Source organism: Neomonachus schauinslandi, chromosome 10, assembly GCF_002201575.2.
Source record: "Neomonachus schauinslandi chromosome 10, ASM220157v2, whole genome shotgun sequence".
Lineage (NCBI taxonomy): Eukaryota > Metazoa > Chordata > Mammalia > Carnivora > Phocidae > Neomonachus > Neomonachus schauinslandi.
In genome coordinates, this window is record NC_058412.1 from 16,499,429 (window position 1) to 16,510,698 (window position 11,270).

Below are 11,270 nucleotides of genomic sequence, written 5' to 3' on the forward strand. Positions count from 1 at the left end.
TGGCATGCCAATTTCTGAGAACTAGATGTGTCTACAGCCAAAGATAGATAAGTTATATCTTAGGAGATACCAACTGAGCTCATGGGATAGTCTCAGATGAGAGTTCTTCTCCCTAATGATTTCTGGACACTGGAAAAGTCCCCTAGAATTGAGCTGTTACTATAGAGAAAAAGTGGGGAGGGAAAGGAGTTTTAATTGACATTGTCTCTCCAAAAAGACCAAAATTAAAAAAATCAATGTAATGTCACATCTACTTGAACATTACCAAAAAAAAAAAAAAAAGTCTCCTGCTTCCCTGATAGATTGAAAGAAGGAATAAACAAATTTAGAGAAAAATAACAGAAATGCTTGAGCCTATAGATCTGATTATCAAAAACTGATCATCGTCATCTTTGGAAAGTTTAAATTGAAAAAAGAAAACACAGCCTGGAGAAATAGGTGGTGCTTCCATTGTTAGAATAAAGAAGACCACCTTAACATTATTTCATATACTAGGCCACCTGTTCTTTTCAAGCAAATCTTCCCCTAACTTCCCTATGTCATCTGCTAAAAGATGAGTGATGAAGTTTAAGTACATGATCTCCAAATAATTAAACCAATAAATAAACCTGATATTTACTTTCAAATGTGGAACCTCTCTAAGAGCATAAGGTCTTCGTTGTTAGGGTGTGTGGTTTCTTTGTTTGTTTGTTTAAGAGGAGAAAGGAGAGAAAAGAGCCTGCTGAGGCTGAAATTTTAATTCTTAGACTAGGATGTTTCCAGAAGCTTCTTAATAGAACTTTGAATTTATGTTCTTGAGGGAACTTTCTACATCCTGCTGGGGTATAGAAAGAAGCTCTGTTATCTACTGGGTGCCTGAGAGAGAGGGCACAGGGCCTGTTGTGTACAATCTCAAACCTTGAAATAATCACTCATTTTGGCATGAAATTCATCCAGCAATCTGATTTTTAAGACCTCAGCGTTAAAACAAAAATCAGTGTCTATGGATTCTATTCTATTTACATGTGCAAAGAGCAGATTTTACAGTTGGATTGTTAATTTTCTTGGAAATGTAATGGTGAGTTAACTTGAAAAATGTGTAACAATGTTAGTTTTTTTGAAAGATCCAGTGGTGGAGCTACCATGAATTTTAAATGTCTATTTTTTTTTTAAAGATTTTATTTATTTATTTGAGAGAGAGAGAATGAGAGACAGAGAGCATGAGAGGGAGGAGGGTCAGAGGGAGAAGCAGACTCCCTGCCGAGCAGGGAGCCCGATGCGGGACTCGATCCCGGGACTCCAGGATCATGACCTGAGCCGAAGGCAGTCGCTTAACCAACTGAGCCACCCAGGCGCCCTTTAATGTCTATTTTGATTAATTTGGCATATTTTGGTTCAGATATTAGCATGTGATCTCTCTTCACTTCCCTGCCATTCCCTCCTCCCTTGCTTCCTCCACCTATCCTTCTCTCTCTGTATCTCTCCTTCCCTCCTCGTCATCTTCCTCCTCCCTCTTTAGTTTTTGGAGGTATGATTTGCATACAATAAAATACATTGACCTAAATTGTTCAGCTTGTTGAATTTTGACATTTACATACACCTATGTAGCCAGTACCCAAAATAAGATCCAGCATATTTTCTTCACCTTCGAAACCTCTCTTGTGTTCCTTTCCAGTCCAGAGGCTCCCAATTTCCTGATTTCCATCATTTTAGTGTTGCCTGTTCTTTGATTTCATCTGCATATAGCATGCACCTTTTGAGCTTGACTTCTATCTCTTAACATAATGTTTTTGAAATTCATCCATATCGCTGTATTAATTTGCTCTTTTCTGTTGCTGAATAGTATTCCCTTGTATGAGTACAAGGGAATTTATGTATTAGTGTTCTTGCTGAGGAATATGTGGCCTATTTCTAGTTTTTTCCTATTATGAATAAGGCTGTTGCAAGTCTTTTGTGCTCATGTATTTTCATTTCTCCTGGGTACAAACTTGGATATATAATTGCTGAGCCATAGGGTGCATGTATCCTTAACTTTTTTAGCAGCTACCAAACACTTCTTCAAAGGTATTGAACGATTTTATATTTCCACCAGTATGAGAGCTACAGTTACTCCAGATCTTTACCAGCATACGGTATCCTCCATCTTATTTTTTAGCCATTAGCCATTCTAGTGGTCATAAATGATAGCTCAGTTTTTAAATTTGCATTTTCATGATGACTAATCACATTGAATATCTTTCATGTGTTTATAAATTGGCCATTTGTGCATCTTTTATTTATAAAGTGTCTCTTCAAGTGTTTGCCCAAATTTTGATTGCATTGTTTAATTTTTTATTGCTGATTTGTAGGAATGGTTTATATTTTGGATATAAATTCTTTGTCATATACATATAGCATTTTCCATATATAATATTTCACCCAGTCTGGTGCTTGCTTTTTCATTTTCTTACCTGTGTCTTCCAAAAGGCAACAGTTTTTATTTTGGTAAAGTCCAATTTATTAATTGTTTTATTTTAAAGTTAGTGCTTTTAGTATTCCATATAATAAATTTTCCCTACACTGAGGTTTCAGAATTACCCTGTTTCCTTCTAGAAGTTTCATAGTTTTTGCTTTTAAATGTAGGCTCATGATCCATTTCAAATGGACTTTTATGATTGGGGTGATGTAAAGGTTATGGTTCATTTCTTTTTTCTAGGTATCTGTTTGTTCTGGTACTATTTCTTGAAAAGATGATCCTTCCCTATTGAATTGCTTCAGTACCTTGGTAATAAATCAACATATTTATGGGGATCTCTTTCTGGGTTCTGCATTTTGTTTTGTTGATCAACTATAATTTATAGATATGATCTATCCATAAGGTATCAATACCAGAGTTTTCTTGATTTCTGTAGCTTTATAGTAAGTTTTGAAATCAGGTGCCATAAATCCTCCAACTTTGTTCCTTCTTTTAATATATTTTTTAACATTAAATTGTTTAAACTTATCAAACTTTCAAAAAAAATTATAAAAACAATAAAAGAATGCACCCCAATTACCCAAATGTGAAAATCTTCTATAACCACAGTACAATACCAAACTGAAAAAAATTGACATCGATAAAATACTGTTATCTAATATTAATATTATTTAAGTTTACCATGACTTTTGTTCATCTGAATTTCCATCCATTGTATTTCCCTTTAGCCTGAAGAAATTTTCCTAGTAGTTCTTGCAATGAAGATCTTTTGAAATTGAATTATGTTGACTTTTTTTTGTCTAGAATGTCATTATTTTGCCTTTTTTTTTTTAATGGTAGAATTCTAAATTGACAAGGCTTTTTCTTTCAACCTTTCACACATGCTATTTCTTTGACTTCTGACCCCCATTGTTTTTGGTGACAAGATAGTTTTTTTTTTTTTTTTCCTTTAAGAGAGGGAAAGAAAGAGAAAGGAAGGGGAGAGGGAGAGAGAGAATCTCAAGCAGGCTCCAGTGTCCAGCACGGAGCCTTTTTTGGGGCTTGATCTCACAACCCTGAGATCATGACCTGAGCCAAATCAGGAGTTGGATGCTTAACTGACTGAGCCACCCAGGCACCCCAACTTTTTTTTTTAATACCAGTTTTTCATTGTATATAATCTTTTTTCTCTGGCTTCTTTTAATAATTTTCCTTAGCTTTAGTTTTTTAAAGTATGGTATGCATTGTTCTGACTTAATTTATCCTGTTTGATTCAGTGAGCTTCTTTAATCTGTAGATTGAAATCATTCAATTTTTGAAAATTCTCAACCAGCAGCTCTTTAGATATTTCTACTGACCTTTGCTGTTTCTCCTTCCAAGACTTCATTACACATATGTTAGGCTATTTAATATTGTCTTACATATTTCTGATGCTGTGTTCAGTATTTTTCCACTATTTTTTTTTTTTTTTTTTTGTATTTCAGTTTGGATTTCCTATATGTTTCAATTTATAGTTCTTTGGTTCTTTTCTATCAGTCTACTGTTAATATCATCAAATGGAGTCTTAATTTCTAATGTTGTATTTTTCATTTCCAATCTGCTTATTTAATTCCTTTTGTTTTTTGTATTTTCCATCTCTCATTGAGATTCCTTTTATCTTCACAAATGTAGTTCTGTATTTAAAACATGGGGCTGAGGTAGCTGTGTTCCCCATCCTAGCTCTCCCATGCATGAGAGGGCCAAAAACCCTCATAATCCCTGCTGGCTACCTGATGGGGTAGCAAAGAACAGTCTGGCTTTCAGTGGCTTCCAACCTGTAAGAATACATATTTATCACCATTGAGACTATTAATTGAAAAGAACAATGAAGGCAGTTCCTGAAGGAAGTTTCCTGAAATGGTCTAAGCTTTGCCAGAATCATTGGGATAGGTCTGCCCCCTCCTTACAGGGCTCCTTTGAAGAGAAGAGCACACATAAGGATGCAGGTACACTAAGGTCAATTTTGATGGGACATCCACAAAAAGCAGTATCTTAACATTGTTTAGAAGTTCTGACTCATGGTAATAATAAAAAGCACACTGACTTTTGGTCCATTTCATTATTGTTTTTAAATTCTCTACAGATAATATTCCCTTTTATTACTTGCACCTGGGGTGGACATCGCCCAGTACTCTGGCCTTGATGTGTGACTGCTCGGAAGCACAGAGGTCTTTTTTTGTTAAGTTATATACTTTATTATAGCTACTGATCACTATTCTTCAAAGGACCCAATAGAAATAGACTTTCGGGGCCCCCTGGGTGGCTTAGTCATTAAGTGTCTGCCTTCGGCTCAGGTCATGATCCCAGGGTCCTGGGATCAAGCCCCGCATCGGCCTTACTGTTCAGCAGGGAGCCTGCTTCTCCCTCTCCCACTCTCCCTGCTTGTGTTCCCTCTCTAGCTGTCTCTCTCTCTGTGTCAAATAAATAAATAAAATCTTCACAACAACAACAACAAAAAAGAAAGACTTTCCAGTGAAGGAATAATCCCTGGAGATCACAGATGCCTGGTTCCTGGACACTGAATTCTATCAATTCTTCTGTGAGGCAGGCCATTCCATAGAAGCACAAACAGCCTCATTTTCTCAAAACAATAAGAAGGAAAGAAAAATAAAAACTGGAATTCAAACTCATACTGTCTTTCTAAGTTTAAGAACCTCTTACCTCCTTGCTGCAGTGTGCCTCTGGACATATCAGCTCCTTTGATTCTCCAGAGCTGTGTTTTATGCAGGGTGTTCCTAGCAAGAATCATGCCAAGAAGGAAGAGGAATTTAAGCAGAGAGAGCTTTAGAGCATTATGTATTGGTTTCTGGCAAGGGAGCACTTGACTGAACAAGAACCAGCCAGTTGCAGTGTCTCCAAGGTGAATTTGTAATAACTTAGGTGGCAGTAATTTCCTAGGAGACTGGCATAATTATACCCAAACAAATTGCCTGAACAGCCACATATTTATTAACATGAGATTAAAACTCTCAAGTTGGAGCGAACCTGGAGAGCAACATCAAAAGTCAAAGCAGTGAGGAGCATTGGTAATCTGTCTGACACCCAATACCAGGGGGCTGGTAAAGAGCCAGGGTGGGGTCCAACCTGCAGTTAGGGCCTCTGAGGCCTCAGCTGTAAGTTCTTGTTTGCTACAAATGAGGATTAAAATCACTAGGTATCAACACTTAGAACTTGTAACTAATGCATAACAAATCGCTCCAAAATTTAGTGGCTTTAACCAGTTTATAATTTAGGCTGGAATCAGTTGGGCAATTTGTGTTTCATCTTGGCCCCCTTCTGTATCTGCAGTCAGCTGTAGGTCAGCCAAGCAGTGATGCTTCTGGGGTTGGTTGGCTGTTGGCTGGGGCAACAGCATTGCTACGACGACTATTTCCAGTCCTCCAGCAGCCCCAGCCAGGCTTGTCTTCATGATGGTTCCAGCGTTCCCAAAGAGCAAGCGGAGCATGCAAGGCCTTGGGAGGGTAGTCCAGAACTGGCACACCATCATTTCCATGGAACTCTGTTGGCCAAAGCAAGTCACACAGCCTAGAATCAAATGGAGAGGAGATAAACTCCACTTTTTGATGAAATGAGATGCAACATCACATTATAACACATTGCAAAAAGTATGGCCACTAGGAGTAATGAAGGGCTCTGGGCTTTTTTTGAATTCTACAGCAAAACCCTTTAAAAAAAGAAAAACCTAATGGAAGTGGTGCTGGTGTTAGGAGAAGTAAACACTGCATATTCAAGTCAAAGGTCTCCTTTATTCTGTATTTTTGTTTGATTAAATTAGCATATATTTACTAAACAAGTTCTTTAAGCAAGATACTATGTTAGGCACCCTGTGGGGAAGAGCAGTTAAAAAAAATGTTGCTCCTGATTTCTAGGAGCTCACACTATAGTAAGCGAGACAGACATACAGACAGTTCCCTCATAATGTCTTCAAAATCACCAGTATTGTGATGTTTTCCAGTAAGGAATATGAAAGAGGAAGAATGTAGATGAAGGTGCCTGTAGGGTGTGCAAGATTACAAAATTGTTGCTGTTAGGACTAGACAAGAACAGTGGTAGAGTTTAATGTACTTGGTTGTTTGAGTTGTGTTCAGGTAAGAGTCAAGAAATCCTGGAGTGATAGTGTCTCTCTGGTGAGGGTGACGTAAATGTGATTTAGCAGGTTATGGGGTCACAGAGAAATCAGGTAAGGTCAGGTTTCTGATCAATTGGATTAATTTACCACCTACCACGTACTTCATGATGAGATGGATTTAATATTTGGAGGGGAAGAAGGGATAAAACTGGGTAACAACTCAGATGGTGGTAACAGAAAAAGCCACGGGGGCAGGGATGGGGAGGCAGCGCACTGGTAGGTGAAAACAAAGTGAATACACCTGAGATCCTTAGTAGAGAACTGTTAACAGAGCTCTGGGATTAAGTCATGGAACTGGAATAGTTTATGTGGAGGGTGAACACATGCCTACCTTTTGCATCGGTTTCCTGCCCTCTCCATTCACATTTGCTGGTTTGTTTTATTCCAAGAAAGACTTTGGCATTTCCATATGGATCTCTCATACATAGCCTTTTCCTTCCAAATTAGTTGCTGGAGTGGGACCAAAAATGAGTATTTATGTATTTTTATATCTTTAACAACTATTGATGGGCTGATTTCATGTATCTCAGGCTTCATAAGCTCATATTATGAGAAATCTATAAAGATGTTAAAAAATATATCCGTTTCTGGTTCTGTTTGTTCTTGACACCCCACAATTCTGTGGCTATGTTATGAAATTCAGTCCCTCTAACCTGTAAGAGTGTGTTTCCTTGCGCATCGGGCTTTCTCAATACTGACTTTTCCGTCTTTGACCATGACGGGGTGTGCACAGTGGGAAAACATGGCTGTGGAAGGAAGACCCTCATGTACCACTATGGGCAGCAGTCTAGTGGGGCAATGAGAGTAGAATCTCAGGATTCAGACTTCCCTTTTCCAATCACGGCTCTCTCTCTCTTTCTAGTCCTATAATTGAGGGCAAGTTATTTGATCTATCAATGCCTCAGTGTTTTCAACTCTAAAATGGGAAAACAATTATGTATGGTTTTATGGTTTGTTATGAGAATTAAGTGCAGTAATGCTGTAAAACACTTAGAACCCTTGCATAGCAAGAACTAAATAAATGTCTGCAATTAATAGTAATGACCATGGTAATTCTTCTACTGCCTCCCAGCATGCCCTGTGCCAAGTTTTTCTCAGCTAAAAGTTTTCACTTACTGAGTACCCTGTACTGCCTACAAGTTACAGGGATTAAAAAGATGCAGTTTCTGTTTTCAAGGATTCATTAGGGGAATGGAGATATATATATATATATATATACCTTCCATAGAGGGGTTGAGGCAAAGTGCTGACACAGCACCGAAGAGGGAAAGAACGGATCTGGCAAGGCTGAGTGTGGCATTTGAGCTGAAGGATATTTAGGATTAGGCAAGCTATGATGAGTTGGGGGCTGAGAATGGGGATGGGAAAAGAAAAGTCATGTTAATGCTTCTAATTTAAAATGAGGAAATTGGTCCATATAATTTTCAGTTGCATCAGAGTTCTAAAATTCAATTCTGCAAAATCATGCTTTCATTCCTTGATGAATATATGAGAATTTTGTAAATGAGTTGTTGCATCCAAAAATTTTAGCTGCCGGGCATGAAGTTTACCCAGTATTCACAGCAAAACAGATTACTAGTGGAAATTTGAATTAGAAAAATGCTGACACATTAGAAAATATAATTTGTGTGCAATGGCTTGAATAAAAAAAAACACATAAAACTAACCAGTAACTCTGCAGTTACTAAATGGGGCCTAATGGCACTTTTGTTTCTCATGTTGTCATTTCAAGGTTGTTCTAACAAAGCTTACCTGGGAAGAAGGGCTTTAGGTAAAACTGACAAGATGGTGCTTCCTCCAATGTCTCAGTTGAAATGATGCTTTGAGATCATTTAGATGCTACAAGTGGTTTGCCAATTTTCATTGTTTTTAAGAATTACCTGTTTGTGAAAGAAATGCAGATTCCCTGAGCACTGCCTTTGAAGATTCTGATTCAGTAGGTCTGTGACAGAGCCCAGGAATCTTCATTTTAACAAAGATCTGATACAGGTGATCTCCCAGAAACAATGAAACAGTGAGTTAAGAAGAAGGTTGAGTTTTGTCCAAAGTCACACAGAGTAGCTGTGAAACCAGAATGTGTGTTCTGGAAGCAGCACCATTTAGTGCCGAAGATAAACCTGAGAACTGTATCTTTTTTTTTTTTTTTTTTAAAGATTTTATTTATTTATTTGACAGAGAGAGAGAGAGAGCGAGAGCAGGAACACAAGCAGGGGGAGTGGGAGAGCGAGAAGCAGGCTTCCCGCTGAGCAGGGAGCCCGATGCAGGGCTCGATCCCAGGACCCTGGGATCATGACCTGAGCCGAAGGCAGACGCCTAACGACTGAGCCACCCAGGCGCCCGAGAACTGTATCTTTTTAAGAAGATGAACCTATAAGAAAATTTTAAGGTACTAATTGAAGGCTTAGGGATCAGAACTGCTCCAGGGCAAAATTTTGAGGTCAGTATTTGGTCTTGGTTGCCCCCAGTCTTCTCCCTTACTTGGTGACCCTTAGCTGCTTTTCCTCTGTCCCCCAGAGCACTAAACCTATTTTGTCACACCATTCCCAGTCCCTCCCTAAAAACCTTCCATCTCCTTCTTCAACCCAATTGTATCCTGCCTGGTTTTTAGAGCTTCTCTCTGACAGGGACTGATTTTTTACAGTGGTTAAGAGGCACAAAATAAAATAATGACTTCCAAAAGAATCCCAGAAATTGGCTGCTCTAAAAGATTTGGATGCCCTCCAGCCCCCCCGATTCATAGTTCATCTTGCTGTTAGTAATAATGAAAGAAAACAGAGTCTGAAAGAAAAAATCCCATTTAAATCCAGTTCAGGCTTCTCATAGGGACCTGGGACAGTATATGGATGTAAAAATCTTACTGGAATGCACATGAGCTGCTGTGCCTGTTCACACAGGCACTTGGCTAGAGGAAGGGGCCACTGGCTGTGGTGTGAGCCCCGGTTCTAAAGCAAATGCTAAGCCTCCAGATGATAAGCTACTCTGGAGAAAAAAGATGATGAGAATGATTTTTGTTTCAGAGGCATCCCTTTTAATGATAACTCAAACAATTAATTTTCATGGCAGTGCCTACAAAGTGCCTTATAAAACATTGTTCAAGGTGCCTTATAAAACCTACAGTTTAACAGATAATTTAGAATGGGGAGAAATTTCAAAGCAAAGGGATCTGGAAAGAGGTTAGTTCGTATCTTTCTAGGAGTTTTAGCCAAAGGGCCTATAGGGGAACATGTGTGTTTCTTTATTTAGGCTGGTGCCACATGAGTCAGCCACGGGTTAAGGAAAAGAAGAGGAAGAGAAGGAGGCAAGAGAAGGAATGACCACTAGATGGCAGAGAGGAGTTTGGGCATAATAGCCCCCCAAAGGAGAGGGAGAAACCCTCTGAGATTGGCCAGTTCTGTGGACAATTTCAGTCTGTGCCGCTGTTCAGATTTCCTTTTCTGCCATAGCCATCTGAGCCACTCAACACTGTCTAGAAGTAGAAAAGTTTAAACTTACTCTGACTAGTGAGGTATCCTTGCCTCCAAAAATTCCCTCTCTAAAACATCTATGTAGACACATCCTTGAGGAGAGATAAAAATGCTAAGGTTGATAGTTAGAGACCCTAGTTTATGGTGGTTCTAAGGAACGACTTGAACACAAAGATGTAAGATGAAAGGATGATTTTCCAATGCAAACTCATTTATATGAAGTATTTATGTTGCATGTTTGAAGGAGATAAGAATCACTTTAAACTGTCAGCTGTGCTGGACAGAACACAGGCAAGCAGTCCCCGAGCCAGATGTTTTCATGGTGTGACTCTTAGAGCCCTCACGACCTCCTTAGGCTCTGTTCCACCTGGCAGAATGCCCCACGCAGACCAGCAGGCAGCAGGTGGACCGCCTGGTAGTGGGAGCTCCCCTTGAGGATGGTGGACAACTCATCCTCTTTTTTTCCATTCCCACAGGAGGCCCTGAGGATAAAATCCTGGGAGAAGTAGCAGCACAGAGCAGTCTTTAGTCACAAGATCACTTTCTTTTGCACATTTTGCTGTCCCCTTGCCCTCCTGTCACCTCTGACTTTCTACATGTTTCCCATCTTTCAAGATCAACTTGAAACATTTTTGGACATGTTTTATCACTGATTGTCATTGTCTGAAAATCCTACAGCCTCTGTAGCTGATACCCCACAATGAACAATCCTATTGTCTGTGGTTATGTATGATTCTCTGGTGGCTCCAGATGTGAAATTTTGTTTTCTTAGTGATACTCTGTCTCCAGAAAATCAGCATCTGCTTTTCTGGATTTAGTCAGGGTTAGATACATGGCTCCCAATAATTTGCTTTTGATCCTTATCATTCATCCAGGATCCAGGGTTTGTCAGCCATAACCATCAGTAGACAGAGAGGCAATGCGCTACAGTAAAAATACCACTGAATAAACAAAAGGGGTTATTGGGTCTAGTGTTCTTTTTTTTTTTTTTAAAGATTTTATTTATTTATTTGAGAGAGAGAATGAGAGAGAGAGAGCACATGAGAGGGGGGAGGGTCAGAGGGAGAAGCAGACCCCCTGCTGAGCAAGGAGCCCGATATGGGACTTGATCCAGGGACTCCAGGATCATGACCTGAGCCGAAGGCAGTCGCTTAACCAACTGAGCCACCCAGGGGCCCGGGTCTAGTGTTCTTACTCTTTAACTTGATGAGGACCTTTGGATTCC